The sequence below is a fragment of the Hydractinia symbiolongicarpus genome, chromosome 4, assembly GCF_029227915.1.
Source record: "Hydractinia symbiolongicarpus strain clone_291-10 chromosome 4, HSymV2.1, whole genome shotgun sequence".
NCBI classification, from domain to species: Eukaryota; Metazoa; Cnidaria; class Hydrozoa; order Anthoathecata; family Hydractiniidae; genus Hydractinia; species Hydractinia symbiolongicarpus.
Window position 1 is genome coordinate 7,057,242 of NC_079878.1, and position 17,779 is coordinate 7,075,020.

At 50.5% G+C, this 17,779-nt stretch overlaps 70 non-coding genes across 70 annotated transcripts; 22 read left to right on the top strand and 48 right to left on the bottom strand.

The window, feature by feature from the left end:
* Positions 1-11: 11 nt before the first annotated feature.
* On the bottom strand, positions 12-84 carry Trnat-ugu (transfer RNA threonine (anticodon UGU)). The gene has a single exon. It is a non-coding gene; the product is annotated as a tRNA-Thr (tRNA).
* A 149-nt stretch (positions 85-233) lies between these two features.
* Trnai-uau (transfer RNA isoleucine (anticodon UAU)) lies at positions 234-326 on the top strand. Its single transcript is given in 2 exon segments — positions 234-271; positions 291-326. It is a non-coding gene; the product is annotated as a tRNA-Ile (tRNA).
* A 124-nt stretch (positions 327-450) lies between these two features.
* Trnai-aau (transfer RNA isoleucine (anticodon AAU)) lies at positions 451-524 on the bottom strand. Its single transcript has one exon. It is a non-coding gene; the product is annotated as a tRNA-Ile (tRNA).
* Positions 525-706: 182 nt separating this feature from the next.
* On the bottom strand, positions 707-779 carry Trnat-ugu (transfer RNA threonine (anticodon UGU)). Its single transcript has one exon. It is a non-coding gene; the product is annotated as a tRNA-Thr (tRNA).
* Positions 780-928: 149 nt separating this feature from the next.
* Trnai-uau (transfer RNA isoleucine (anticodon UAU)) lies at positions 929-1,021 on the top strand. The gene is given in 2 exon segments: positions 929-966; positions 986-1,021. It is a non-coding gene; the product is annotated as a tRNA-Ile (tRNA).
* Positions 1,022-1,145: 124 nt separating this feature from the next.
* Trnai-aau (transfer RNA isoleucine (anticodon AAU)) lies at positions 1,146-1,219 on the bottom strand. Its single transcript has one exon. It is a non-coding gene; the product is annotated as a tRNA-Ile (tRNA).
* A 404-nt stretch (positions 1,220-1,623) lies between these two features.
* Positions 1,624-1,716, top strand: Trnai-uau (transfer RNA isoleucine (anticodon UAU)). The gene is given in 2 exon segments: positions 1,624-1,661; positions 1,681-1,716. It is a non-coding gene; the product is annotated as a tRNA-Ile (tRNA).
* A 124-nt stretch (positions 1,717-1,840) lies between these two features.
* On the bottom strand, positions 1,841-1,914 carry Trnai-aau (transfer RNA isoleucine (anticodon AAU)). Its single transcript has one exon. It is a non-coding gene; the product is annotated as a tRNA-Ile (tRNA).
* A 182-nt stretch (positions 1,915-2,096) lies between these two features.
* Positions 2,097-2,169, bottom strand: Trnat-ugu (transfer RNA threonine (anticodon UGU)). The gene has a single exon. It is a non-coding gene; the product is annotated as a tRNA-Thr (tRNA).
* A 149-nt stretch (positions 2,170-2,318) lies between these two features.
* Positions 2,319-2,411, top strand: Trnai-uau (transfer RNA isoleucine (anticodon UAU)). The gene is given in 2 exon segments: positions 2,319-2,356; positions 2,376-2,411. It is a non-coding gene; the product is annotated as a tRNA-Ile (tRNA).
* A 124-nt stretch (positions 2,412-2,535) lies between these two features.
* Positions 2,536-2,609, bottom strand: Trnai-aau (transfer RNA isoleucine (anticodon AAU)). The gene has a single exon. It is a non-coding gene; the product is annotated as a tRNA-Ile (tRNA).
* A 182-nt stretch (positions 2,610-2,791) lies between these two features.
* Positions 2,792-2,864, bottom strand: Trnat-ugu (transfer RNA threonine (anticodon UGU)). Its single transcript has one exon. It is a non-coding gene; the product is annotated as a tRNA-Thr (tRNA).
* A 149-nt stretch (positions 2,865-3,013) lies between these two features.
* Trnai-uau (transfer RNA isoleucine (anticodon UAU)) lies at positions 3,014-3,106 on the top strand. Its single transcript is given in 2 exon segments — positions 3,014-3,051; positions 3,071-3,106. It is a non-coding gene; the product is annotated as a tRNA-Ile (tRNA).
* A 124-nt stretch (positions 3,107-3,230) lies between these two features.
* On the bottom strand, positions 3,231-3,304 carry Trnai-aau (transfer RNA isoleucine (anticodon AAU)). Its single transcript has one exon. It is a non-coding gene; the product is annotated as a tRNA-Ile (tRNA).
* A 182-nt stretch (positions 3,305-3,486) lies between these two features.
* Positions 3,487-3,559, bottom strand: Trnat-ugu (transfer RNA threonine (anticodon UGU)). The gene has a single exon. It is a non-coding gene; the product is annotated as a tRNA-Thr (tRNA).
* Positions 3,560-3,708: 149 nt separating this feature from the next.
* On the top strand, positions 3,709-3,801 carry Trnai-uau (transfer RNA isoleucine (anticodon UAU)). The gene is given in 2 exon segments: positions 3,709-3,746; positions 3,766-3,801. It is a non-coding gene; the product is annotated as a tRNA-Ile (tRNA).
* A 380-nt stretch (positions 3,802-4,181) lies between these two features.
* On the bottom strand, positions 4,182-4,254 carry Trnat-ugu (transfer RNA threonine (anticodon UGU)). The gene has a single exon. It is a non-coding gene; the product is annotated as a tRNA-Thr (tRNA).
* Positions 4,255-4,403: 149 nt separating this feature from the next.
* Positions 4,404-4,496, top strand: Trnai-uau (transfer RNA isoleucine (anticodon UAU)). Its single transcript is given in 2 exon segments — positions 4,404-4,441; positions 4,461-4,496. It is a non-coding gene; the product is annotated as a tRNA-Ile (tRNA).
* A 124-nt stretch (positions 4,497-4,620) lies between these two features.
* Trnai-aau (transfer RNA isoleucine (anticodon AAU)) lies at positions 4,621-4,694 on the bottom strand. Its single transcript has one exon. It is a non-coding gene; the product is annotated as a tRNA-Ile (tRNA).
* A 182-nt stretch (positions 4,695-4,876) lies between these two features.
* Trnat-ugu (transfer RNA threonine (anticodon UGU)) lies at positions 4,877-4,949 on the bottom strand. The gene has a single exon. It is a non-coding gene; the product is annotated as a tRNA-Thr (tRNA).
* A 149-nt stretch (positions 4,950-5,098) lies between these two features.
* Trnai-uau (transfer RNA isoleucine (anticodon UAU)) lies at positions 5,099-5,185 on the top strand. The gene is given in 2 exon segments: positions 5,099-5,136; positions 5,150-5,185. It is a non-coding gene; the product is annotated as a tRNA-Ile (tRNA).
* Positions 5,186-5,309: 124 nt separating this feature from the next.
* Trnai-aau (transfer RNA isoleucine (anticodon AAU)) lies at positions 5,310-5,383 on the bottom strand. The gene has a single exon. It is a non-coding gene; the product is annotated as a tRNA-Ile (tRNA).
* Positions 5,384-5,565: 182 nt separating this feature from the next.
* On the bottom strand, positions 5,566-5,638 carry Trnat-ugu (transfer RNA threonine (anticodon UGU)). Its single transcript has one exon. It is a non-coding gene; the product is annotated as a tRNA-Thr (tRNA).
* Positions 5,639-5,787: 149 nt separating this feature from the next.
* On the top strand, positions 5,788-5,880 carry Trnai-uau (transfer RNA isoleucine (anticodon UAU)). The gene is given in 2 exon segments: positions 5,788-5,825; positions 5,845-5,880. It is a non-coding gene; the product is annotated as a tRNA-Ile (tRNA).
* Positions 5,881-6,004: 124 nt separating this feature from the next.
* Trnai-aau (transfer RNA isoleucine (anticodon AAU)) lies at positions 6,005-6,078 on the bottom strand. The gene has a single exon. It is a non-coding gene; the product is annotated as a tRNA-Ile (tRNA).
* A 182-nt stretch (positions 6,079-6,260) lies between these two features.
* Trnat-ugu (transfer RNA threonine (anticodon UGU)) lies at positions 6,261-6,333 on the bottom strand. Its single transcript has one exon. It is a non-coding gene; the product is annotated as a tRNA-Thr (tRNA).
* A 149-nt stretch (positions 6,334-6,482) lies between these two features.
* Trnai-uau (transfer RNA isoleucine (anticodon UAU)) lies at positions 6,483-6,575 on the top strand. The gene is given in 2 exon segments: positions 6,483-6,520; positions 6,540-6,575. It is a non-coding gene; the product is annotated as a tRNA-Ile (tRNA).
* A 124-nt stretch (positions 6,576-6,699) lies between these two features.
* Positions 6,700-6,773, bottom strand: Trnai-aau (transfer RNA isoleucine (anticodon AAU)). The gene has a single exon. It is a non-coding gene; the product is annotated as a tRNA-Ile (tRNA).
* A 182-nt stretch (positions 6,774-6,955) lies between these two features.
* Trnat-ugu (transfer RNA threonine (anticodon UGU)) lies at positions 6,956-7,028 on the bottom strand. Its single transcript has one exon. It is a non-coding gene; the product is annotated as a tRNA-Thr (tRNA).
* Positions 7,029-7,177: 149 nt separating this feature from the next.
* On the top strand, positions 7,178-7,270 carry Trnai-uau (transfer RNA isoleucine (anticodon UAU)). Its single transcript is given in 2 exon segments — positions 7,178-7,215; positions 7,235-7,270. It is a non-coding gene; the product is annotated as a tRNA-Ile (tRNA).
* Positions 7,271-7,394: 124 nt separating this feature from the next.
* Trnai-aau (transfer RNA isoleucine (anticodon AAU)) lies at positions 7,395-7,468 on the bottom strand. The gene has a single exon. It is a non-coding gene; the product is annotated as a tRNA-Ile (tRNA).
* A 182-nt stretch (positions 7,469-7,650) lies between these two features.
* Positions 7,651-7,723, bottom strand: Trnat-ugu (transfer RNA threonine (anticodon UGU)). Its single transcript has one exon. It is a non-coding gene; the product is annotated as a tRNA-Thr (tRNA).
* A 149-nt stretch (positions 7,724-7,872) lies between these two features.
* Positions 7,873-7,965, top strand: Trnai-uau (transfer RNA isoleucine (anticodon UAU)). Its single transcript is given in 2 exon segments — positions 7,873-7,910; positions 7,930-7,965. It is a non-coding gene; the product is annotated as a tRNA-Ile (tRNA).
* Positions 7,966-8,089: 124 nt separating this feature from the next.
* Trnai-aau (transfer RNA isoleucine (anticodon AAU)) lies at positions 8,090-8,163 on the bottom strand. The gene has a single exon. It is a non-coding gene; the product is annotated as a tRNA-Ile (tRNA).
* Positions 8,164-8,345: 182 nt separating this feature from the next.
* On the bottom strand, positions 8,346-8,418 carry Trnat-ugu (transfer RNA threonine (anticodon UGU)). Its single transcript has one exon. It is a non-coding gene; the product is annotated as a tRNA-Thr (tRNA).
* A 366-nt stretch (positions 8,419-8,784) lies between these two features.
* On the bottom strand, positions 8,785-8,858 carry Trnai-aau (transfer RNA isoleucine (anticodon AAU)). Its single transcript has one exon. It is a non-coding gene; the product is annotated as a tRNA-Ile (tRNA).
* Positions 8,859-9,040: 182 nt separating this feature from the next.
* Positions 9,041-9,113, bottom strand: Trnat-ugu (transfer RNA threonine (anticodon UGU)). Its single transcript has one exon. It is a non-coding gene; the product is annotated as a tRNA-Thr (tRNA).
* A 366-nt stretch (positions 9,114-9,479) lies between these two features.
* On the bottom strand, positions 9,480-9,553 carry Trnai-aau (transfer RNA isoleucine (anticodon AAU)). The gene has a single exon. It is a non-coding gene; the product is annotated as a tRNA-Ile (tRNA).
* Positions 9,554-9,735: 182 nt separating this feature from the next.
* On the bottom strand, positions 9,736-9,808 carry Trnat-ugu (transfer RNA threonine (anticodon UGU)). Its single transcript has one exon. It is a non-coding gene; the product is annotated as a tRNA-Thr (tRNA).
* A 149-nt stretch (positions 9,809-9,957) lies between these two features.
* Positions 9,958-10,050, top strand: Trnai-uau (transfer RNA isoleucine (anticodon UAU)). Its single transcript is given in 2 exon segments — positions 9,958-9,995; positions 10,015-10,050. It is a non-coding gene; the product is annotated as a tRNA-Ile (tRNA).
* A 124-nt stretch (positions 10,051-10,174) lies between these two features.
* Trnai-aau (transfer RNA isoleucine (anticodon AAU)) lies at positions 10,175-10,248 on the bottom strand. The gene has a single exon. It is a non-coding gene; the product is annotated as a tRNA-Ile (tRNA).
* A 182-nt stretch (positions 10,249-10,430) lies between these two features.
* On the bottom strand, positions 10,431-10,503 carry Trnat-ugu (transfer RNA threonine (anticodon UGU)). Its single transcript has one exon. It is a non-coding gene; the product is annotated as a tRNA-Thr (tRNA).
* A 149-nt stretch (positions 10,504-10,652) lies between these two features.
* Positions 10,653-10,745, top strand: Trnai-uau (transfer RNA isoleucine (anticodon UAU)). Its single transcript is given in 2 exon segments — positions 10,653-10,690; positions 10,710-10,745. It is a non-coding gene; the product is annotated as a tRNA-Ile (tRNA).
* A 124-nt stretch (positions 10,746-10,869) lies between these two features.
* On the bottom strand, positions 10,870-10,943 carry Trnai-aau (transfer RNA isoleucine (anticodon AAU)). Its single transcript has one exon. It is a non-coding gene; the product is annotated as a tRNA-Ile (tRNA).
* Positions 10,944-11,125: 182 nt separating this feature from the next.
* Positions 11,126-11,198, bottom strand: Trnat-ugu (transfer RNA threonine (anticodon UGU)). The gene has a single exon. It is a non-coding gene; the product is annotated as a tRNA-Thr (tRNA).
* Positions 11,199-11,347: 149 nt separating this feature from the next.
* On the top strand, positions 11,348-11,440 carry Trnai-uau (transfer RNA isoleucine (anticodon UAU)). The gene is given in 2 exon segments: positions 11,348-11,385; positions 11,405-11,440. It is a non-coding gene; the product is annotated as a tRNA-Ile (tRNA).
* Positions 11,441-11,564: 124 nt separating this feature from the next.
* Positions 11,565-11,638, bottom strand: Trnai-aau (transfer RNA isoleucine (anticodon AAU)). Its single transcript has one exon. It is a non-coding gene; the product is annotated as a tRNA-Ile (tRNA).
* Positions 11,639-11,820: 182 nt separating this feature from the next.
* Trnat-ugu (transfer RNA threonine (anticodon UGU)) lies at positions 11,821-11,893 on the bottom strand. Its single transcript has one exon. It is a non-coding gene; the product is annotated as a tRNA-Thr (tRNA).
* A 149-nt stretch (positions 11,894-12,042) lies between these two features.
* On the top strand, positions 12,043-12,135 carry Trnai-uau (transfer RNA isoleucine (anticodon UAU)). Its single transcript is given in 2 exon segments — positions 12,043-12,080; positions 12,100-12,135. It is a non-coding gene; the product is annotated as a tRNA-Ile (tRNA).
* A 124-nt stretch (positions 12,136-12,259) lies between these two features.
* Positions 12,260-12,333, bottom strand: Trnai-aau (transfer RNA isoleucine (anticodon AAU)). Its single transcript has one exon. It is a non-coding gene; the product is annotated as a tRNA-Ile (tRNA).
* Positions 12,334-12,515: 182 nt separating this feature from the next.
* Trnat-ugu (transfer RNA threonine (anticodon UGU)) lies at positions 12,516-12,588 on the bottom strand. The gene has a single exon. It is a non-coding gene; the product is annotated as a tRNA-Thr (tRNA).
* Positions 12,589-12,737: 149 nt separating this feature from the next.
* Trnai-uau (transfer RNA isoleucine (anticodon UAU)) lies at positions 12,738-12,830 on the top strand. Its single transcript is given in 2 exon segments — positions 12,738-12,775; positions 12,795-12,830. It is a non-coding gene; the product is annotated as a tRNA-Ile (tRNA).
* A 124-nt stretch (positions 12,831-12,954) lies between these two features.
* On the bottom strand, positions 12,955-13,028 carry Trnai-aau (transfer RNA isoleucine (anticodon AAU)). Its single transcript has one exon. It is a non-coding gene; the product is annotated as a tRNA-Ile (tRNA).
* Positions 13,029-13,210: 182 nt separating this feature from the next.
* Positions 13,211-13,283, bottom strand: Trnat-ugu (transfer RNA threonine (anticodon UGU)). Its single transcript has one exon. It is a non-coding gene; the product is annotated as a tRNA-Thr (tRNA).
* Positions 13,284-13,649: 366 nt separating this feature from the next.
* Trnai-aau (transfer RNA isoleucine (anticodon AAU)) lies at positions 13,650-13,723 on the bottom strand. The gene has a single exon. It is a non-coding gene; the product is annotated as a tRNA-Ile (tRNA).
* A 182-nt stretch (positions 13,724-13,905) lies between these two features.
* Positions 13,906-13,978, bottom strand: Trnat-ugu (transfer RNA threonine (anticodon UGU)). Its single transcript has one exon. It is a non-coding gene; the product is annotated as a tRNA-Thr (tRNA).
* Positions 13,979-14,127: 149 nt separating this feature from the next.
* Positions 14,128-14,220, top strand: Trnai-uau (transfer RNA isoleucine (anticodon UAU)). Its single transcript is given in 2 exon segments — positions 14,128-14,165; positions 14,185-14,220. It is a non-coding gene; the product is annotated as a tRNA-Ile (tRNA).
* A 124-nt stretch (positions 14,221-14,344) lies between these two features.
* On the bottom strand, positions 14,345-14,418 carry Trnai-aau (transfer RNA isoleucine (anticodon AAU)). The gene has a single exon. It is a non-coding gene; the product is annotated as a tRNA-Ile (tRNA).
* A 182-nt stretch (positions 14,419-14,600) lies between these two features.
* Trnat-ugu (transfer RNA threonine (anticodon UGU)) lies at positions 14,601-14,673 on the bottom strand. Its single transcript has one exon. It is a non-coding gene; the product is annotated as a tRNA-Thr (tRNA).
* A 149-nt stretch (positions 14,674-14,822) lies between these two features.
* On the top strand, positions 14,823-14,915 carry Trnai-uau (transfer RNA isoleucine (anticodon UAU)). Its single transcript is given in 2 exon segments — positions 14,823-14,860; positions 14,880-14,915. It is a non-coding gene; the product is annotated as a tRNA-Ile (tRNA).
* A 124-nt stretch (positions 14,916-15,039) lies between these two features.
* On the bottom strand, positions 15,040-15,113 carry Trnai-aau (transfer RNA isoleucine (anticodon AAU)). The gene has a single exon. It is a non-coding gene; the product is annotated as a tRNA-Ile (tRNA).
* Positions 15,114-15,295: 182 nt separating this feature from the next.
* On the bottom strand, positions 15,296-15,368 carry Trnat-ugu (transfer RNA threonine (anticodon UGU)). Its single transcript has one exon. It is a non-coding gene; the product is annotated as a tRNA-Thr (tRNA).
* A 149-nt stretch (positions 15,369-15,517) lies between these two features.
* Trnai-uau (transfer RNA isoleucine (anticodon UAU)) lies at positions 15,518-15,610 on the top strand. The gene is given in 2 exon segments: positions 15,518-15,555; positions 15,575-15,610. It is a non-coding gene; the product is annotated as a tRNA-Ile (tRNA).
* A 124-nt stretch (positions 15,611-15,734) lies between these two features.
* Positions 15,735-15,808, bottom strand: Trnai-aau (transfer RNA isoleucine (anticodon AAU)). Its single transcript has one exon. It is a non-coding gene; the product is annotated as a tRNA-Ile (tRNA).
* A 182-nt stretch (positions 15,809-15,990) lies between these two features.
* Positions 15,991-16,063, bottom strand: Trnat-ugu (transfer RNA threonine (anticodon UGU)). Its single transcript has one exon. It is a non-coding gene; the product is annotated as a tRNA-Thr (tRNA).
* Positions 16,064-16,212: 149 nt separating this feature from the next.
* Trnai-uau (transfer RNA isoleucine (anticodon UAU)) lies at positions 16,213-16,305 on the top strand. The gene is given in 2 exon segments: positions 16,213-16,250; positions 16,270-16,305. It is a non-coding gene; the product is annotated as a tRNA-Ile (tRNA).
* Positions 16,306-16,429: 124 nt separating this feature from the next.
* Trnai-aau (transfer RNA isoleucine (anticodon AAU)) lies at positions 16,430-16,503 on the bottom strand. Its single transcript has one exon. It is a non-coding gene; the product is annotated as a tRNA-Ile (tRNA).
* A 621-nt stretch (positions 16,504-17,124) lies between these two features.
* On the bottom strand, positions 17,125-17,198 carry Trnai-aau (transfer RNA isoleucine (anticodon AAU)). Its single transcript has one exon. It is a non-coding gene; the product is annotated as a tRNA-Ile (tRNA).
* A 182-nt stretch (positions 17,199-17,380) lies between these two features.
* Trnat-ugu (transfer RNA threonine (anticodon UGU)) lies at positions 17,381-17,453 on the bottom strand. The gene has a single exon. It is a non-coding gene; the product is annotated as a tRNA-Thr (tRNA).
* A 149-nt stretch (positions 17,454-17,602) lies between these two features.
* On the top strand, positions 17,603-17,695 carry Trnai-uau (transfer RNA isoleucine (anticodon UAU)). Its single transcript is given in 2 exon segments — positions 17,603-17,640; positions 17,660-17,695. It is a non-coding gene; the product is annotated as a tRNA-Ile (tRNA).
* The last annotated feature ends 84 nt before the right edge of the window (positions 17,696-17,779 follow it).

The window sequence follows — 17,779 nt, forward strand, 5'->3', positions numbered from 1 at the left end:
CATTCCCTGAAAGCCCTCGGAGAGATTTGAACTCTCGACCCCTGGTTTACAAGACCAGTGCTCTAACCCCTGAGCTACGAAGGCACGCGATCCTTGCCAAATACGAAAAGTCGGTGCATCAGGCAAAACAGGCCAGTTGCAACGTGTACTTGCCATAAAGTGATACCGTCAATGCCCTACTGGACCATGACTATTCTAATCACGGACCTCAGCTTTCCCGTTAACATCCACGGGCTCCAGTGGCGTAGTCGGTTAGCGCGTCGTACTTATAAGTCAGTATCGACAAAGACATGCGAAGATCGGGAGTTCGAGCCTCCCCTGGAGCAAGGTTTCTTTTCTTGCGCCGTCAACACACGCCACAGCACGGGCAGATCACCAGTAAAATCTAGCAACGTGGCAGTGCACCCAGGTTGTTTTGATCCCGTCAACGTGACGGCAAAGCCCGTAAAATGGCCAGTGTGGGGCTCGAACCCACGACATTCGCGTTATTAGCACGACGCTCTAGCCGACTGAGCTAACCGGCCGTGAACGCGTGAACACGGACTCACTTCCTAAGTCAACTCTAAGCAAAATACTTTTATTTTTTTATTCAAAACGTTACCGTCATATTTCTCACGCTTTGATACGAGTCCAAGCAATGCAAATAGCCGCAACCCGCTCGAAAGAGGAGTCATGTTAGGCCAACTTCAAACGGACATTCCCTGAAAGCCCTCGGAGAGATTTGAACTCTCGACCCCTGGTTTACAAGACCAGTGCTCTAACCCCTGAGCTACGAAGGCACGCGATCCTTGCCAAATACGAAAAGTCGGTGCATCAGGCAAAACAGGCCAGTTGCAACGTGTACTTGCCATAAAGTGATACCGTCAATGCCCTACTGGACCATGACTATTCTAATCACGGACCTCAGCTTTCCCGTTAACATCCACGGGCTCCAGTGGCGTAGTCGGTTAGCGCGTCGTACTTATAAGTCAGTATCGACAAAGACATGCGAAGATCGGGAGTTCGAGCCTCCCCTGGAGCAAGGTTTCTTTTCATGCGCCGTCAACACACGCCACAGCACGGGCAGATCACCAGTAAAATCTAGCAACGTGGCAGTGCACCCAGGTTGTTTTGATCCCGTCAACGTGACGGCAAAGCCCGTAAAATGGCCAGTGTGGGGCTCGAACCCACGACATTCGCGTTATTAGCACGACGCTCTAGCCGACTGAGCTAACCGGCCGTGAACGCGTGAACACGGACTCACTTCCTAAGTCAACTCTAAGCAAAATACTTTTATTTTTTTACTCAAAACGTTACCGTCATATTTCTCACGCTTTGATACGAGTCCAAGCAATGCAAATAGCCGCAACCCGCTCGAAAGAGGAGTCATGTTAGGCCAACTTTAAACGGACATTCCCTGAAAGCCCTCGGAGAGATTTGAACACTCGACCCCTGGTTTACAAGACCAGTGCTCTAACCCCTGAGCTACGAAGGCACGCGATCCTTGCCAAATACGAAAAGTCGGTGCATCAGGCAAAACAGGCCAGTTGCAACGTGTACTTGCCATAAAGTGATACCGTCAATGCCCTACTGGACCATGACTATTCTAATCACGGACCTCAGCTTTCCCGTTAACATCCACGGGCTCCAGTGGCGTAGTCGGTTAGCGCGTCGTACTTATAAGTCAGTATCGACAAAGACATGCGAAGATCGGGAGTTCGAGCCTCCCCTGGAGCAAGGTTTCTTTTCATGCGCCGTCAACACACGCCACAGCACGGGCAGATCACCAGTAAAATCTAGCAACGTGGCAGTGCACCCAGGTTGTTTTGATCCCGTCAACGTGACGGCAAAGCCCGTAAAATGGCCAGTGTGGGGCTCGAACCCACGACATTCGCGTTATTAGCACGACGCTCTAGCCGACTGAGCTAACCGGCCGTGAACGCGTGAACACGGACTCACTTCCTTAGTCAACTCTAAGCAAAATACTTATATTTTTTTACTCAAAACGTTACCGTCATATTTCTCACGCTTTGATACGAGTCCAAGCAATGCAAATAGCCGCAACCCGCTCGAAAGAGGAGTCATGTTAGGCCAACTTTAAACGGACATTCCCTGAAAGCCCTCGGAGAGATTTGAACTCTCGACCCCTGGTTTACAAGACCAGTGCTCTAACCCCTGAGCTACGAAGGCACGCGATCCTTGCCAAATACGAAAAGTCGGTGCATCAGGCAAAACAGGCCAGTTGCAACGTGTACTTGCCATAAAGTGATACCGTCAATGCCCTACTGGACCATGACTATTCTAATCACGGACCTCAGCTTTCCCGTTAACATCCACGGGCTCCAGTGGCGTAGTCGGTTAGCGCGTCGTACTTATAAGTCAGTATCGACAAAGACATGCGAAGATCGGGAGTTCGAGCCTCCCCTGGAGCAAGGTTTCTTTTCATGCGCCGTCAACACACGCCACAGCACGGGCAGATCACCAGTAAAATCTAGCAACGTGGCAGTGCACCCAGGTTGTTTTGATCCCGTCAACGTGACGGCAAAGCCCGTAAAATGGCCAGTGTGGGGCTCGAACCCACGACATTCGCGTTATTAGCACGACGCTCTAGCCGACTGAGCTAACCGGCCGTGAACGCGTGAACACGGACTCACTTCCTAAGTCAACTCTAAGCAAAATACTTTTATTTTTTTACTCAAAACGTTACCGTCATATTTCTCACGCTTTGATACGAGTCCAAGCAATGCAAATAGCCGCAACCCGCTCGAAAGAGGAGTCATGTTAGGCCAACTTTAAACGGACATTCCCTGAAAGCCCTCGGAGAGATTTGAACTCTCGACCCCTGGTTTACAAGACCAGTGCTCTAACCCCTGAGCTACGAAGGCACGCGATCCTTGCCAAATACGAAAAGTCGGTGCATCAGGCAAAACAGGCCAGTTGCAACGTGTACTTGCCATAAAGTGATACCGTCAATGCCCTACTGGACCATGACTATTCTAATCACGGACCTCAGCTTTCCCGTTAACATCCACGGGCTCCAGTGGCGTAGTCGGTTAGCGCGTCGTACTTATAAGTCAGTATCGACAAAGACATGCGAAGATCGGGAGTTCGAGCCTCCCCTGGAGCAAGGTTTCTTTTCATGCGCCGTCAACACACGCCACAGCACGGGCAGATCACCAGTAAAATCTAGCAACGTGGCAGTGCACCCAGGTTGTTTTGATCCCGTCAACGTGACGGCAAAGCCCGTAAAATGGCCAGTGTGGGGCTCGAACCCACGACATTCGCGTTATTAGCACGACGCTCTAGCCGACTGAGCTAACCGGCCGTGAACGCGTGAACACGGACTCACTTCCTAAGTCAACTCTAAGCAAAATACTTTTATTTTTTTACTCAAAACGTTACCGTCATATTTCTCACGCTTTGATACGAGTCCAAGCAATGCAAATAGCCGCAACCCGCTCGAAAGAGGAGTCATGTTAGGCCAACTTTAAACGGACATTCACTGAAAGCCCTCGGAGAGATTTGAACTCTCGACCCCTGGTTTACAAGACCAGTGCTCTAACCCCTGAGCTACGAAGGCACGCGATCCTTGCCAAATACGAAAAGTCGGTGCATCAGGCAAAACAGGCCAGTTGCAACGTGTACTTGCCATAAAGTGATACCGTCAATGCCCTACTGGACCATGACTATTCTAATCACGGACCTCAGCTTTCCCGTTAACATCCACGGGCTCCAGTGGCGTAGTCGGTTAGCGCGTCGTACTTATAAGTCAGTATCGACAAAGACATGCGAAGATCGGGAGTTCGAGCCTCCCCTGGAGCACGGTTTCTTTTCATGCGCCGTCAACACACGCCACAGCACGGGCAGATCACCAGTAAAATCTAGCAACGTGGCAGTGCACCCAGGTTGTTTTGATCCCGTCAACGTGACGGCAAAGCCCGTAAAAAGGCCAGTGTGGGGCTCGAACCCACGACATTCGCGTTATTAGCACGACGCTCTAGCCGACTGAGCTAACCGGCCGTGAACGCGTGAACACGGACTCACTTCCTAAGTCAACTGTAAGCAAAATACTTTTATTTTTTTACTCAAAACGTTACCGTCATATTTCTCACGCTTTGATACGAGTCCAAGCAATGCAAATAGCCGCAACCCGCTCGAAAGAGGAGTCATGTTAGGCCAACTTTAAACGGACATTCCCTGAAAGCCCTCGGAGAGATTTGAACTCTCGACCCCTGGTTTACAAGACCAGTGCTCTAACCCCTGAGCTACGAAGGCACGCGATCCTTGCCAAATACGAAAAGTCGGTGCATCAGGCAAAACAGGCCAGTTGCAACGTGTACTTGCCATAAAGTGATACCGTCAATGCCCTACTGGACCATGACTATTCTAATCACGGACCTCAGCTTTCCCGTTAACATCCACGGGCTCCAGTGGCGTAGTCGGTTAGCGCGTCGTACTTATAAGTCAGTATCGACAAAGACATGCGAAGATCGGGAGTTCGAGCCTCCCCTGGAGCAAGGTTTCTTTTCATGCGCCGTCAACACACGCCACAGCACGGGCAGATCACCAGTAAAATCTAGCAACGTGGCAGTGCACCCAGGTTGTTTTGATCCCGTCAACGTGACGGCAAAGCCCGTAAAATGGCCAGTGTGGGGCTCGAACCCACGACATTCGCGTTATTAGCACGACGCTCTAGCCGACTGAGCTAACCGGCCGTGAACGCGTGAACACGGGCTCACTTCCTAAGTCAACTCTAAGCAAAATACTTTTATTTTTTTACTCAAAACGTTACCGTCATATTTCTCACGCTTTGATACGAGTCCAAGCAGTGCAAATAGCCGCAACCCGCTCGAAAGAGGAGTCATGTTAGGCCAACTTTAAACGGACATTCCCTGAAAGCCCTCGGAGAGATTTGAACTCTTGACCCCTGGTTTACAAGACCAGTGCTCTAACCCCTGAGCTACGAAGGCACGCGATCCTTGCCAAATACGAAAAGTCGGTGCATCAGGCAAAACAGGCCAGTTGCAACGTGTACTTGCCATAAAGTGATACCGTCAATGCCCTACTGGACCATGACTATTCTAATCACGGACCTCAGCTTTCCCGTTAAAATCCACGGGCTCCAGTGGCGTAGTCGGTTAGCGCGTCGTACTTATAAGTCGACAAAGACATGCGAAGATCGGGAGTTCGAGCCTCCCCTGGAGCAAGGTTTCTTTTCATGCGCCGTCAACACACGCCACAGCACGGGCAGATCACCAGTAAAATCTAGCAACGTGGCAGTGCACCCAGGTTGTTTTGATCCCGTCAACGTGACCGCAAAGCCCGTAAAATGGCCAGTGTGGGGCTCGAACCCACGACATTCGCGTTATTAGCACGACGCTCTAGCCGACTGAGCTAACCGGCCGTGAACGCGTGAACACGGACTCACTTCCTAAGTCAACTGTAAGCAAAATACTTTTATTTTTTTACTCAAAACGTTACCGTCATATTTCTCACGCTTTGATACGAGTCCAAGCAATGCAAATAGCCGCAACCCGCTCGAAAGAGGAGTCATGTTAGGCCAACTTTAAACGGACATTCCCTGAAAGCCCTCGGAGAGATTTGAACTCTCGACCCCTGGTTTACAAGACCAGTGCTCTAACCCCTGAGCTACGAAGGCACGCGATCCTTGCCAAATACGAAAAGTCGGTGCATCAGGCAAAACAGGCCAGTTGCAACGTGTACTTGCCATAAAGTGATACCGTCAATGCCCTACTGGACCATGACTATTCTAATCACGGACCTCAGCTTTCCCGTTAACATCCACGGGCTCCAGTGGCGTAGTCGGTTAGCGCGTCGTACTTATAAGTCAGTATCGACAAAGACATGCGAAGATCGGGAGTTCGAGCCTCCCCTGGAGCAAGGTTTCTTTTCATGCGCCGTCAACACACGCCACAGCACGGGCAGATCACCAGTAAAATCTAGCAACGTGGCAGTGCACCCAGGTTGTTTTGATCCCGTCAACGTGACGGCAAAGCCCGTAAAATGGCCAGTGTGGGGCTCGAACCCACGACATTCGCGTTATTAGCACGACGCTCTAGCCGACTGAGCTAACCGGCCGTGAACGCGTGAACACGGACTCACTTTCCAAGTCAACTCTAAGCAAAATAATTTTATTTTTTGACTCAAAACGTTACCGTCATATTTCTCACGCTTTGATACGAGTCCAAGCAATGCAAATAGCCGCAACCCACTCGAAAGAGGAGTCATGTTAGGCCAACTTTAAACGGACATTCCCTGAAAGCCCTCGGAGAGATTTGAACTCTCGACCCCTGGTTTACAAGACCAGTGCTCTAACCCCTGAGCTACGAAGGCACGCGATCCTTGCCAAATACGAAAAGTCGGTGCATCAGGCAAAACAGGCCAGTTGCAACGTGTACTTGCCATAAAGTGATACCGTCAATGCCCTACTGGACCATGACTATTCTAATCACGGACCTCAGCTTTCCCGTTAACATCCACGGGCTCCAGTGGCGTAGTCGGTTAGCGCGTCGTACTTATAAGTCAGTATCGACAAAGACATGCGAAGATCGGGAGTTCGAGCCTCCCCTGGAGCAAGGTTTCTTTTCTTGCGCCGTCAACACACGCCACAGCACGGGCAGATCACCAGTAAAATCTAGCAACGTGGCAGTGCACCCAGGTTGTTTTGATCCCGTCAACGTGACGGCAAAGCCCGTAAAATGGCCAGTGTGGGGCTCGAACCCACGACATTCGCGTTATTAGCACGACGCTCTAGCCGACTGAGCTAACCGGCCGTGAACGCGTGAACACGGACTCACTTCCTAAGTCAACTCTAAGCAAAATACTTTTATTTTTTTATTCAAAACGTTACCGTCATATTTCTCACGCTTTGATACGAGTCCAAGCAATGCAAATAGCCGCAACCCGCTCGAAAGAGGAGTCATGTTAGGCCAACTTTAAACGGACATTCCCTGAAAGCCCTCGGAGAGATTTGAACTCTCGACCCCTGGTTTACAAGACCAGTGCTCTAACCCCTGAGCTACGAAGGCACGCGATCCTTGCCAAATACGAAAAGTCGGTGCATCAGGCAAAACAGGCCAGTTGCAACGTGTACTTGCCATAAAGTGATACCGTCAATGCCCTACTGGACCATGACTATTCTAATCACGGACCTCAGCTTTCCCGTTAACATCCACGGGCTCCAGTGGCGTAGTCGGTTAGCGCGTCGTACTTATAAGTCAGTATCGACAAAGACATGCGAAGATCGGGAGTTCGAGCCTCCCCTGGAGCAAGGTTTCTTTTCATGCGCCGTCAACACACGCCACAGCACGGGCAGATCACCAGTAAAATCTAGCAACGTGGCAGTGCACCCAGGTTGTTTTGATCCCGTCAACGTGACGGCAAAGCCCGTAAAATGGCCAGTGTGGGGCTCGAACCCACGACATTCGCGTTATTAGCACGACGCTCTAGCCGACTGAGCTAACCGGCCGTGAACGCGTGAACACGGACTCACTTCCTAAGTCAACTCTAAGCAAAATACTTTTATTTTTTTACTCAAAACGTTACCGTCATATTTCTCACGCTTTGATACGAGTCCAAGCAATGCAAATAGCCGCAACCCGCTCGAAAGAGGAGTCATGTTAGGCCAACTTTAAACGGACATTCCCTGAAAGCCCTCGGAGAGATTTGAACTCTCGACCCCTGGTTTACAAGACCAGTGCTCTAACCCCTGAGCTACGAAGGCACGCGATCCTTGCCAAATACGAAAAGTCGGTGCATCAGGCAAAACAGGCCAGTTGCAACGTGTACTTGCCATAAAGTGATACCGTCAATGCCCTACTGGACCATGACTATTCTAATCACGGACCTCAGCTTTCCCGTTAACATCCACGGGCTCCAGTGGCGTAGTCGGTTAGCGCGTCGTACTTATAAGTCAGTATCGACAAAGACATGCGAAGATCGGGAGTTCGAGCCTCCCCTGGAGCAAGGTTTCTTTTCATGCGCCGTCAACACACGCCACAGCACGGGCAGATCACCAGTAAAATCTAGCAACGTGGCAGTGCACCCAGGTTGTTTTGATCCCGTCAACGTGACGGCAAAGCCCGTAAAATGGCCAGTGTGGGGCTCGAACCCACGACATTCGCGTTATTAGCACGACGCTCTAGCCGACTGAGCTAACCGGCCGTGAACGCGTGAACACGGACTCACTTCCTTAGTCAACTCTAAGCAAAATACTTTTATTTTTTTACTCAAAACGTTACCGTCATATTTCTCACGCTTTGATACGAGTCCAAGCAATGCAAATAGCCGCAACCCGCTCGAAAGAGGAGTCATGTTAGGCCAACTTTAAACGGACATTCCCTGAAAGCCCTCGGAGAGATTTGAACTCTCGACCCCTGGTTTACAAGACCAGTGCTCTAACCCCTGAGCTACGAAGGCACGCGATCCTTGCCAAATACGAAAAGTCGGTGCATCAGGCAAAACAGGCCAGTTGCAACGTGTACTTGCCATAAAGTGATACCGTCAATGCCCTACTGGACCATGACTATTCTAATCACGGACCTCAGCTTTCCCGTTAACATCCACGGGCTCCAGTGGCGTAGTCGGTTAGCGCGTCGTACTTATAAGTCAGTATCGACAAAGACATGCGAAGATCGGGAGTTCGAGCATCCCCTGGAGCAAGGTTTCTTTTCATGCGCCGTCAACACACGCCACAACACGGGCAGATCACCAGTAAAATCTAGCAACGTGGCAGTGCACCCAGGTTGTTTTGATCCCGTCAACGTGACGGCAAAGCCCGTAAAATGGCCAGTGTGGGGCTCGAACCCACGACATTCGCGTTATTAGCACGACGCTCTAGCCGACTGAGCTAACCGGCCGTGAACGCGTGAACACGGACTCACTTCCTAAGTCAACTCTAAGCAAAATACTTTTATTTTTTTACTCAAAACGTTACCGTCATATTTCTCACGCTTTGATACGAGTCCAAGCAATGCAAATAGCCGCAACCCGCTCGAAAGAGGAGTCATGTTAGGCCAACTTTAAACGGACATTCCCTGAAAGCCCTCGGAGAGATTTGAACTCTCGACCCCTGGTTTACAAGACCAGTGCTCTAACCCCTGAGCTACGAAGGCACGCGATCCTTGCCAAATACGAAAAGTCGGTGCATCAGGCAAAACAGGCCAGTTGCAACGTGTACTTGCCATAAAGTGATACCGTCAATGCCCTACTGGACCATGACTATTCTAATCACGGACCTCAGCTTTCCCGTTAACATCCACGGGCTCCAGTGGCGTAGTCGGTTAACGCGTCGTACTTATAAGTCAGTATCGACAAAGACATGCGAAGATCGGGAGTTCGAGCCTCCCCTGGAGCAAGGTTTCTTTTCATGCGCCGTCAACACACGCCACAGCACGGGCAGATCACCAGTAAAATCTAGCAACGTGGCAGTGCACCCAGGTTGTTTTGATCCCGTCAACGTGACGGCAAAGCCCGTAAAATGGCCAGTGTGGGGCTCGAACCCACGACATTCGCGTTATTAGCACGACGCTCTAGCCGACTGAGCTAACCGGCCGTGAACGCGTGAACACGGACTCACTTCCTAAGTCAACTCTAAGCAAAATACTTTTATTTTTTTACTCAAAACGTTACCGTCATATTTCTCACGCTTTGATACGAGTCCAAGCAATGCAAATAGCCGCAACCCGCTCGAAAGAGGAGTCATGTTAGGCCAACTTCAAACGGACATTCCCTGAAAGCCCTCGGAGAGATTTGAACTCTCGACCCCTGGTTTACAAGACCAGTGCTCTAACCCCTGAGCTACGAAGGCACGCGATCCTTGCCAAATACGAAAAGTCGGTGCATCAGGCAAAACAGGCCAGTTGCAACGTGTACTTGCCATAAAGTGATACCGTCAATGCCCTACTGGACAATGACTATTCTAATCACGGACCTCAGCTTTCCCGTTAACATCCACGGGCTCCAGTGGCGTAGTCGGTTAGCGCGTCGTACTTATAAGTCAGTATCGACAAAGACATGCGAAGATCGGGAGTTCGAGCCTCCCCTGGAGCAAGGTTTCTTTTCATGCGCCGTCAACACACGCCACAGCACGGGCAGATCACCAGTAAAATCTAGCAACGTGGCAGTGCACCCAGGTTGTTTTGATCCCGTCAACGTGACGGCAAAGCCCGTAAAATGGCCAGTGTGGGGCTCGAACCCACGACATTCGCGTTATTAGCACGACGCTCTAGCCGACTGAGCTAACCGGCCGTGAACGCGTGAACACGGACTCACTTCCTAAGTCAACTCTAAGCAAAATACTTTTATTTTTTTACTCAAAACGTTACCGTCATATTTCTCACGCTTTGATACGAGTCCAAGCAATGCAAATAGCCGCAACCCGCTCGAAAGAGGAGTCATGTTAGGCCAACTTTAAACGGACATTCCCTGAAAGCCCTCGGAGAGATTTGAACTCTCGACCCCTGGTTTACAAGACCAGTGCTCTAACCCCTGAGCTACGAAGGCACGCGATCCTTGCCAAATACGAAAAGTCGGTGCATCAGGCAAAACAGGCCAGTTGCAACGTGTACTTGCCATAAAGTGATACCGTCAATGCCCTACTGGACCATGACTATTCTAATCACGGACCTCAGCTTTCCCGTTAACATCCACGGGCTCCAGTGGCGTAGTCGGTTAGCGCGTCGTACTTATAAGTCAGTATCGACAAAGACATGCGAAGATCGGGAGTTCGAGCCTCCCCTGGAGCAAGGTTTCTTTTCATGCGCCGTCAACACACGCCACAGCACGGGCAGATCACCAGTAAAATCTAGCAACGTGGCAGTGCACCCAGGTTGTTTTGATCCCGTCAACGTGACGGCAAAGCCCGTAAAATGGCCAGTGTGGGGCTCGAACCCACGACATTCGCGTTATTAGCACGACGCTCTAGCCGACTGAGCTAACCGGCCGTGAACGCGTGAACACGGACTCACTTCCTAAGTCAACTCTAAGCAAAATACTTTTATTTTTTTACTCAAAACGTTACCGTCATATTTCTCACGCTTTGATACGAGTCCAAGCAATGCAAATAGCCGCAACCCGCTCGATAGAAGAGTCATGTTAGGCCAACTTTAAACGGACATTCCCTGAAAGCCCTCGGAGAGATTTGAACTCTCGACCCCTGGTTTACAAGACCAGTGCTCTAACCCCTGAGCTACGAAGGCACGCGATCCTTGCCAAATACGAAAAGTCGGTGCATCAGGCAAAACAGGCCAGTGGCAACGTGTACTTGCCATAAAGTGATACCGTCAATGCCCTACTGGACCATGACTATTCTAATCACGGACCTCAGCTTTCCCGTTAACATCCACGGGCTCCAGTGGCGTAGTCGGTTAGCGCGTCGTACTTATAAGTCAGTATCGACAAAGACATGCGAAGATCGGGAGTTCGAGCCTCCCCTGGAGCAAGGTTTCTTTTCATGCGCCGTCAACACACGCCACAGCACGGGCAGATCACCAGTAAAATCTAGCAACGTGGCAGTGCACCCAGGTTGTTTTGATCCCGTCAACGTGACGGCAAAGCCCGTAAAATGGCCAGTGTGGGGCTCGAACCCACGACATTCGCGTTATTAGCACGACGCTCTAGCCGACTGAGCTAACCGGCCGTGAACGCGTGAACACGGACTCACTTCCTAAGTCAACTCTAAGCAAAATACTTTTATTTTTTTACTCAAAACGTTACCGTCATATTTCTCACGCTTTGATACGAGTCCAAGCAATGCAAATAGCCGCAACCCGCTCGAAAGAGGAGTCATGTTAGGCCAATTTTAAACGGACATTCCCTGAAAGCCCTCGGAGAGATTTGAACTCTCGACCCCTGGTTTACAAGACCAGTGCTCTAACCCCTGAGCTACGAAGGCACGCGATCCTTGCCAAATACGAAAAGTCGGTGCATCAGGCAAAACAGGCCAGTTGCAACGTGTACTTGCCATAAAGTGATACCGTCAATGCCCTACTGGACCATGACTATTCTAATCACGGACCTCAGCTTTCCCGTTAACATCCACGGGCTCCAGTGGCGTAGTCGGTTAGCGCGTCGTACTTATAAGTCAGTATCGACAAAGACATGCGAAGATCGGGAGTTCGAGCCTCCCCTGGAGCAAGGTTTCTTTTCATGCGCCGTCAACACACGCCACAGCACGGGCAGATCACCAGTAAAATCTAGCAACGTGGCAGTGCACCCAGGTTGTTTTGATCCCGTCAACGTGACGGCAAAGCCCGTAAAATGGCCAGTGTGGGGCTCGAACCCACGACATTCGCGTTATTAGCACGACGCTCTAGCCGACTGAGCTAACCGGCCGTGAACGCGTAAACACGGACTCACTTCCTAAGTCAACTCTAAGCAAAATACTTTTATTTTTTTACTCAAAACGTTACCGTCATATTTCTCACGCTTTGATACGAGTCCAAGCAATGCAAATAGCCGCAACCCGCTCGAAAGAGGAGTCATGTTAGGCCAACTTTAAACGGACATTCCCTGAAAGCCCTCGGAGAGATTTGAACTCTCGACCCCTGGTTTACAAGACCAGTGCTCTAACCCCTGAGCTACGAAGGCACGCGATCCTTGCCAAATACGAAAAGTCGGTGCATCAGGCAAAACAGGCCAGTTGCAACGTGTACTTGCCATAAAGTGATACCGTCAATGCCCTACTGGACCATGACTATTCTAATCACGGACCTCAGCTTTCCCGTTAACATCCACGGGCTCCAGTGGCGTAGTCGGTTAGCGCGTCGTACTTATAAGTCAGTATCGACAAAGACATGCGAAGATCGGGAGTTCGAGCCTCCCCTGGAGCAAGGTTTCTTTTCATGCGCCGTCAACACACGCCACAGCACGGGCAGATCACCAGTAAAATCTAGCAACGTGGCAGTGCACCCAGGTTGTTTTGATCCCGTCAACGTGACGGCAAAGCCCGTAAAATGGCCAGTGTGGGGCTCGAACCCACGACATTCGCGTTATTAGCACGACGCTCTAGCCGACTGAGCTAACCGGCCGTGAACGCGTGAACACGGACTCACTTCCTAAGTCAACTCTAAGCAAAATACTTTTATTTTTTTACTCAAAACGTTACCGTCATATTTCTCACGCTTTGATACGAGTCCAAGCAATGCAAATAGCCGCAACCCGCTCGAAAGAAGAGTCATGTTAGGCCAACTTTAAACGGACATTCCCTGAAAGCCCTCGGAGAGATTTGAACTCTCGACCCCTGGTTTACAAGACCAGTGCTCTAACCCCTGAGCTACGAAGGCACGCGATCCTTGCCAAATACGAAAAGTCGGTGCATCAGGCAAAACAGGCCAGTTGCAACGTGTACTTGCCATAAAGTGATACCGTCAATGCCCTACTGGACCATGACTATTCTAATCACGGACCTCAGCTTTCCCGTTAACATCCACGGGCTCCAGTGGCGTAGTTGGTTAGCGCGTCGTACTTATAAGTCAGTATCGACAAAGACATGCGAAGATCGGGAGTTCGAGCCTTCCCTGGAGCAAGGTTTCTTTTCATGCGCCGTCAACACACGCCACAGCACGGGCAGATCACCAGTAAAATCTAGCAACGTGGCAGTGCACCCAGGTTGTTTTGATCCCGTCAACGTGACGGCAAAGCCCGTAAAATGGCCAGTGTGGGGCTCGAACCCACGACATTCGCGTTATTAGCACGACGCTCTAGCCGACTGAGCTAACCGGCCGTGAACGCGTGAACACGGACTCACTTCCTAAGTCAACTCTAAGCAAAATACTTTTATTTTTTTACTCAAAACGTTACCGTCATATTTCTCACGCTTTGATACGAGTCCAAGCAATGCAAATAGCCGCAACCCGCTCGAAAGAGGAGTCATGTTAGGCCAACTTCAAACGGACATTCCCTGAAAGCCCTCGGAGAGATTTGAACTCTCGACCCCTGGTTTACAAGACCAGTGCTCTAACCCCTGAGCTACGAAGGCACGCGATCCTTGCCAAATACGAAAAGTCGGTGCATCAGGCAAAACAGGCCAGTTGCAACGTGTACTTGCCATAAAGTGATACCGTCAATGCCCTACTGGACCATGACTATTCTAATCACGGACCTCAGCTTTCCCGTTAACATCCACGGGCTCCAGTGGCGTAGTCGGTTAGCGCGTCGTACTTATAAGTCAGTATCGACAAAGACATGCGAAGATCGGGAGTTCGAGCCTCCCCTGGAGCAAGGTTTCTTTTCATGCGCCGTCAACACACGCCACAGCACGGGCAGATCACCAGTAAAATCTAGCAACGTGGCAGTGCACCCAGGTTGTTTTGATCCCGTCAACGTGACGGCAAAGCCCGTAAAATGGCCAGTGTGGGGCTCGAACCCACGACATTCGCGTTATTAGCACGACGCTCTAGCCGACTGAGCTAACCGGCCGTGAACGCGTGAACACGGACTCACTTCCTAAGTCAACTCTAAGCAAAATACTTTTATTTTTTTACTCAAAACGTTACCGTCATATTTCTCACGCTTTGATACGAGTCCAAGCAATGCAAATAGCCGCAACCCGCTCGAAAGAGGAGTCATGTTAGGCCAACTTTAAACGGACATTCCCTGAAAGCCCTCGGAGAGATTTGAACTCTCGACCCCTGGTTTACAAGACCAGTGCTCTAACCCCTGAGCTACGAAGGCACGCGATCCTTGCCAAATACGAAAAGTCGGTGCATCAGGCAAAACAGGCCAGTTGCAACGTGTACTTGCCATAAAGTGATACCGTCAATGCCCTACTGGACCATGACTATTCTAATCACGGACCTCAGCTTTCCCGTTAACATCCACGGGCTCCAGTGGCGTAGTCGGTTAGCGCGTCGTACTTATAAGTCAGTATCGACAAAGACATGCGAAGATCGGGAGTTCGAGCCTCCCCTGGAGCAAGGTTTCTTTTCATGCGCCGTCAACACACGCCACAACACGGGCAGATCACCAGTAAAATCTAGCAACGTGGCAGTGCACCCAGGTTGTTTTGATCCCGTCAACGTGACGGCAAAGCCCGTAAAATGGCCAGTGTGGGGCTCGAACCCACGACATTCGCGTTATTAGCACGACGCTCTAGCCGACTGAGCTAACCGGCCGTGAACGCGTGAACACGGACTCACTTCCTAAGTCAACTCTAAGCAAAATACTTTTATTTTTTTACTCAAAACGTTACCGTCATATTTCTCACGCTTTGATACGAGTCCAAGCAATGCAAATAGCCGCAACCCGCTCGAAAGAGGAGTCATGTTAGGCCAACTTTAAACGGACATTCCCTGAAAGCCCTCGGAGAGATTTGAACTCTCGACCCCTGGTTTACAAGACCAGTGCTCTAACCCCTGAGCTACGAAGGCACGCGATCCTTGCCAAATACGAAAAGTCGGTGCATCAGGCAAAACAGGCCAGTTGCAACGTGTACTTGCCATAAAGTGATACCGTCAATGCCCTACTGGACCATGACTATTCTAATCACGGACCTCAGCTTTCCCGTTAACATCCACGGGCTCCAGTGGCGTAGTCGGTTAGCGCGTCGTACTTATAAGTCAGTATCGACAAAGACATGCGAAGATCGGGAGTTCGAGCCTCCCCTGGAGCAAGGTTTCTTTTCATGCGCCGTCAACACACGCCACAACACGGGCAGATCACCAGTAAAATCTAGCAACGTGGCAGTGCACCCAGGTTGTTTTGATCCCGTCAACGTGACGGCAAAGCCCGTAAAATGGCCAGTGTGGGGCTCGAACCCACGACATTCGCGTTATTAGCACGACGCTCTAGCCGACTGAGCTAACCGGCCGTGAACGCGTGAACACGGACTCACTTCCTAAGTCAACTCTAAGCAAAATACTTTTATTTTTTTACTCAAAAAGTTACCGTCATATTTCTCACGCTTTGATACGAGTCCAAGCAATGCAAATAGCCGCAACCCGCTCGAAAGAGGAGTCATGTTAGGCCAACTTTAAACGGACATTCCCTGAAAGCCCTCGGAGAGATTTGAACTCTCGACCCCTGGTTTACAAGACCAGTGCTCTAACCCCTGAGCTACGAAGGCACGCGATCCTTGCCAAATACGAAAAGTCGGTGCATCAGGCAAAACAGGCCAGTTGCAACGTGTACTTGCCATAAAGTGATACCGTCAATGCCCTACTGGACCATGACTATTCTAATCACGGACCTCAGCTTTCCCGTTAACATCCACGGGCTCCAGTGGCGTAGTCGGTTAGCGCGTCGTACTTATAAGTCAGTATCGACAAAGAGATGCGAAGATCGGGAGTTCGAGCCTCCCCTGGAGCAAGGTTTCTTTTCATGCGCCGTCAACACACGCCACAGCACGGGCAGATCACCAGTAAAATCTAGCAACGTGGCAGTGCACCCAGGTTGTTTTGATCCCGTCAAGGTGACGGCAAAGCCCGTAAAATGGCCAGTGTGGGGCTCGAACCCACGACATTCGCGTTATTAGCACGACGCTCTAGCCGACTGAGCTAACCGGCCGTGAACGCGTGAACACGGACTCACTTCCTAAGTCAACTCTAAGCAAAATACTTTTATTTTTTTACTCAAAACGTTACCGTCATATTTCTCACGCTTTGATACGAGTCCAAGCAATGCAAATAGCCGCAACCCGCTCGAAAGAAGAGTCATGTTAGGCCAACTTTAAACGGACATTCCCTGAAAGCCCTCGGAGAGATTTGAACTGTCGACCCCTGGTTTACAAGACCAGTGCTCTAACCCCTGAGCTACGAAGGCACGCGATCCTTGCCAAATACGAAAAGTCGGTGCATCAGGCAAAACAGGCCAGTTGCAACGTGTACTTGCCATAAAGTGATACCGTCAATGCCCTACTGGACCATGACTATTCTAATCACGGACCTCAGCTTTCCCGTTAACATCCACGGGCTCCAGTGGCGTAGTCGGTTAGCGCGTCGTACTTATAAGTCAGTATCGACAAAGACATGCGAAGATCGGGAGTTCGAGCCTTCCCTGGAGCAAGGTTTCTTTTCATGCGCCGTCAACACACGCCACAGCACGGGCAGATCACCAGTAAAATCTAGCAACGTGGCAGTGCACCCAGGTTGTTTTGATCCCGTCAACGTGACGGCAAAGCCCGTAAAATGGCCAGTGTGGGGCTCGAACCCACGACATTCGCGTTATTAGCACGACGCTCTAGCCGACTGAGCTAACCGGCCGTGAACGCGTGAACACGGACTCACTTCCTAAGTCAACTCTAAGCAAAATACTTTTATTTTTTTACTCAAAACGTTACCGTCATATTTCTCACGCTTTGATACGAGTCCAAGCAATGCAAATAGCCGCAACCCGCTCGAAAGAGGAGTCATGTTAGGCCAACTTTAAACGGACATTCCCTGAAAGCCCTCGGAGAGATTTGAACTCTCGACCCCTGGTTTACAAGACCAGTGCTCTAACCCCTGAGCTACGAAGGCACGCGATCCTTGCCAAATACGAAAAGTCGGTGCATCAGGCGAAACAGGCCAGTTGCAACGTGTACTTGCCATAAAGTGATACCGTCAATGCCCTACTGGACCATGACTATTCTAATCACGGACCTCAGCTTTCCCGTTAACATCCACGGGCTCCAGTGGCGTAGTCGGTTAGCGCGTCGTACTTATAAGTCAGTATCGACAAAGACATGCGAAGATCGGGAGTTCGAGCCTCCCCTGGAGCAAGGTTTCTTTTCATGCGCCGTCAACACACGCCACAGCACGGGCAGATCACCAGTAAAATCTAGCAACGTGGCAGTGCACCCAGG